Source organism: Chinchilla lanigera, unplaced genomic scaffold (genome assembly GCF_000276665.1).
Source record: "Chinchilla lanigera isolate Chin_1 unplaced genomic scaffold, ChiLan1.0 scaffold00099, whole genome shotgun sequence".
NCBI classification, from domain to species: Eukaryota; Metazoa; Chordata; class Mammalia; order Rodentia; family Chinchillidae; genus Chinchilla; species Chinchilla lanigera.
In genome coordinates, this window is record NW_004955500.1 from 7,951,090 (window position 1) to 7,955,969 (window position 4,880).

Sequence of the window (4,880 nt, forward strand, 5' to 3'; positions counted from 1 at the left end):
TTTATTTATTTATTTATTTTTAATTTTTTGTCTTTTTTTGAGACAGGGTCTCGCTATGCAGTTCAGGCTGGCCTTGAGCTGTCTTTGTGGCCCAGGCTGGTCTCCAACTCGCAACGATCCTCTGGCCTCAGCCTCCAGAATGCTGGGATTACAGGAATGCACCACCACGCCCGGCTGAGTTTTTTAAAAACAAATTCAAAATGAAACATTTTGATTTGTATTTATTTTTCAATATTTATTTGTATTTATTGTTTGGTGTTTTGAGAGAGTATCTTTCTATATGGTTCAGGCTGGCCTTAAACTCACTATGTAGTCCAGCATGGCCTCAAACTCTAAGGGAGCCTCCTGCCTCAGCTTCTCCAGTGTTGGGATTAAAGGCATGCATTACCACACCCTACTAAAAGAACATTTTCAAATTAGGAAGTTAGGGCTGTGTGTGATGACCTACTCCTGTAATCTCAGCTATTTGGGTTTTTTTTCTGTTTTTTTTTTTTGTTGTTGTTCTTTTCTCTGGTACCGGGAACCAAACTCACGACCTTGCGCTTGCCAGGCAGGCGCTTTTGCCGCTGAGCTAAATCCCCAGCCCCGATCCCAGCTATTTGGGATGCTGAAGTGCCAGGACTGGAAGTTCAAGGGCAGCCTGTACAATTTAGCCAGCCTCCCCCCAGTGCTGGGATTATAGGTAGGCCTGTGTCACCATACCCATCTGATTTACATTGTAATACTATCACTAATTATAATGCTTCTCATAGCTGAAATAAACATCTGAAAAGAATGGTGTCTCCTCTACCTGACTCACCCAGAAAGGGCCAGGTTTGGTGGCACATGCTTGTAATCCCAGCACTTGGGAGGCTGAGGCAGGAGGATCACAGGGAATTCGAGGCCAACCTAGGCTACATAGTGAGTTCAAGGCCAGCCTGCACTACATAGCAAGACCCTGTCTCAAAAACTACAAAAATGAAGAAAGAAAAGGTGGTTGGGAGGTAGTTTAGTGGTAGAGTTCTTCTCTAGCATGCAGAAGGCTCTGGGTTCAACTCTCTGTACCAAAAGCAGGGCCAGGAATGTAGCTCAGTGGCACAAGCGCCTGCCTGGCAAGTGCAAAGTCCTGAGTTTGATTCCTGGTACCAAAAAAAGAAAAAAAAATAATTAATTTGCCGTGCGTGGTGCATGGTGGCACACGCCTGTAATCTCAGCACTTGGGAGGCTGAGGCAGGGGGATTATTGAGAGTTCAAGGCCAGCCTGGGCTATATAAGTGAGTTCAAGGCCAGCTTGAACTATGTAGTGAGACCCTGTCTCAAAAAGACAAAAAAAAAAGAAAAAAGACAAAACAAACAAACAAAACCTGTTGTGATGGCACATGCTTGTAATACCAGCACCTGTGCAATTTATTGTTTGTTGCCGGGAATCGAACTCAGGACCGTGCACTTGCCAGGCAGGTGCTTGTACCGCTGAGCTAGATCCCCAGTCCCACCTATGCAATTTAGTGAGACCCTGAAGAGAAAGAGGGGGAGATTTTGAGCCTTGTAGCAATCTGATTTAGTCTTTAACAAATCTTGTGAACCCTTGTTTACAAATCTGTGATAACTTTATTTCCAATTACAAATAACTTTATTTCTAATTTTGTGATTAGAGTTGGTGAAGGCTGGTTCCTGAATTAACACTTGCACACTACACAAAAAGAGAACATGGAAACCCTTTTAAGTCTGATTCACAGCGGGCACAGTGGCTATCCCCTGTAATCCCAGCACTCTGGGAAGAAAGAAAAGAAAAGGTTACACATGCATGTCTGGTTTCTGATTAATCCTCCTTTTTTCTTCGGGATTGGGGATTGTGCACGCTAGACAAGTACTCTATCACCAAGCTATACCCTTACCCCCCCTTTGTTTATGTATTTTTATTTATTTATTTATTTGTCTTTTTGAGATAGGGTCTCGCTATGCAGTTCAGGCTGGCCTTGAGATCACTTTGGTTTTTTTGTTTTTGGGGTTTTTTTTTGTTGTTGTTGTTTTTTTTTCCGGTACTGAGAATCGAACTCACAACTTTGTGCTTGCCAGGCAGGCACTGTGCTGCTGAGCTAAATCCCCAGCCCCCTTGAGCTCACTTTGTAACCCAGGCTGGTCTCGAACTCGCAATGATCCTCCTGCCTCAGCCTCCTGCATGCTGGGATTACAGGCATGCGCCACCATGCCTGGCCTGTTTATGTACTTTTAAATTGTATTTTCAGCTTGTTTGGAGGTTTTAGCTGGAGAGCACAGCTACTCCTGTATCTTTGACAGAGAACAGTGCTCCTCTGTGGAGGGGGTGGTCATCCTCTTCCACAGAGCTTGAACCTTCAGGAGGGATACACATGGAGTGAGGAGGGGGAGAGGAGACCCTGCTGGCCAGCCAAATCAGCTGAGTCAACTCTGGCGATCAATGGGGTGACAGATGTCGCAGCTAGGTCACCCTCGCATCCTTAAAGTGTATTTTGAGAGGATGTCTTACTAAAGTGCCGGAGCTGGACTTGAAATTGCAATCTTCCTGCTCCAGTCTCCCTGGTAGCTGGGACTGCGAGCATGTACCACAGTGTCCAACTTCAGCCCGCCCTTTCTATGTGCAGTGTTTAATCCAGTGCAGTTCTCATAGTAAACAAGCAATGTCTGTGGATTTGCTATGCTCAAGAGATTACTTAGCTATTGTTAGCAGGAAACAAACCACCTTGACCCAGTAAATTCCAAAGTCTTGAAAGCAGCACCGGGAAGGGTACCCATCCAGACTGAGCTCCACTGTTAAAACATTAACAGGCACTGTACATTTACAGAGATTAGTTTAGTCAACATCACAGAGCCACGCGGCATAAATCTTTCTTTCCTTTTCTTTCTTTCTTTCTTTTTTTTTTTTTTTTTTTGGTACTGGGGCTTGAACCCAAGGTCTTCACTTTGAACTATATCTCCAGACGGGGCTTGAACTTGTGATCCTCCTGCCTTGGCCTCCCAGACTACTGGAATTAGAGGAGTGTACCACCAAAGCTGGCTTTTATTTTTTCTTTTTATTTATTTATTTATTTATTTATTTATTTATTTATTTATTTATTTTCCAGTACCGGGAATTGAACTCACGACCTTGCGCTTGCCAGGCAGGCGCTGTGCAGCTGAGCTAAATCCCCAGCCCCTACTTTTTCTTTTTATAAATGAGTCAGCTCAGAGACTAAATTTGGTTTTTGTTTTTGTTTTTTGTGGTACTGGGAATCAAACTCATGACCTCACACTTGCCAGGGAGGCACTATGCCACTGAGCTATATCTCCAGCCCAGTGATTTTTAGAAATGCCTACAATAGTAGTGGTGAAGCTATGTCCAAACCTGGCCTGTCTGCCTCCAACACTTTCCTTTTCCCCGATATTCTGCTACTGCCTCTTAGTGGATTGTGTCCCCTACCCACCCCCACCCCCACTCCGGCACTGCTTAGATACCTAGGGTCCTAGAAAGTTAACATGTGAACTGCAGTACCTTTGAGAGCCCTCCCACCTGAGTCCAAAGGGCTCAGGCTTCTGTTCTTTCCTGCCCAGCCACCTGTGACCTTCCCAATGACCTAGACTTGTCCACAAGCATACCACCCCGAATGCGCCCAATCTCCTCTGAATGATCTAGACTTACTACCCGAGGGACTGAATCTGGAATGGGATAGACGGAAGACCCGGAGCACCCACTCCTGTAGGTGACTGCAGAACAGAGGCCGAGGGATTAGGGAAAGTTGCCTTTCCCTAAAAGAAGATTTCAGAAACTTGGCATTCAGCTTACAGATTCTTTTCATTTCCTCTTTTCTTTCCTCTATGTCCTAATTTTCCCACAGAAAACACAATAAATGTAGAAAAAGGGGCCGGTGTTATAGCTCAGTGGCATAGGGCCTGCCTGGCAAGGGTGAGGTCCTGTGTTTGATTCCTGGTACCTACAAAAAAAAAAAAAAAAAAAAAAAAAAGAGAGAGAAATCTCTCAATTACTCTAAGACTCCTTTCAGGGTGATTTTATTCTCAGGACTTTCTGAGTCTCAGGGGGAAAATTATCTCATCCATTTCTGAGGTGAAAAGACTGCAGGCTGTGAACTGTTTTTCTTCTCTGTGGTAGAAATAGGCCAAAAATTTTGAAATTGCACTCTTGTCTAAGGTGCCAGCATAGACAGAAACCCAGGAATCTCCTTAGGTAAGGCCACCTTGGATCTGAGATCTTTGACCTGTTTTTGTTGGGGGTGGGGCTTGGGATTGAGGAAGAAGAGTTTTAAAAACACGCGTGGAGAGTCTATTCCTTTGTCCCTAAGAACCTTAGGGACAAAGTTTTACTCTGACCTCTTCAAAAAATATTTGAGAGTAGTCATAATGAAAGGTTGGCTTGAGAAAGCAGGAAGAAACTGTGGAATTTTGGACTCTGGAGGTGCAGAGAAGTCTTAGAAGTCATTCAATTCACCTGTTTGCCCTTCCTGATGAAGACTGTATTGTGTTCCACTGTTGGCCTCAGCTAGTTATTAGCAAGGCAGATACATTGTTTTTCTCTTTTTTCCTTTTCTTTTGGTGTGGGGTGGGGACAGGGTCTCTGGTGATGTAGCCCAGGCTGGCCTCAAACTTGTGTCAGTCCTTAACCCTCCTGCCTCAGCTTCTTGAGTGTTGAGGCGTGCACCACCATGCCCAACTAGTTTTTCTTCCCTTTTCCCTTCCTGCTCCTTCCTTTCCATTCTCTTTCTCTCTTTCCCCATCTCTGTTTCTTTCTTTATCATTTTGCACGACAGAGGATTGAACGCAGGGCCTTCCCACTGAGCTACATCCCCAGGCTTTCACATTTTCCTAAAATTTTATTTTTGGTCCGGGCGTGGTGGCACACGCCTGTAATCCCAGCACTTGGGAGGCTGAGG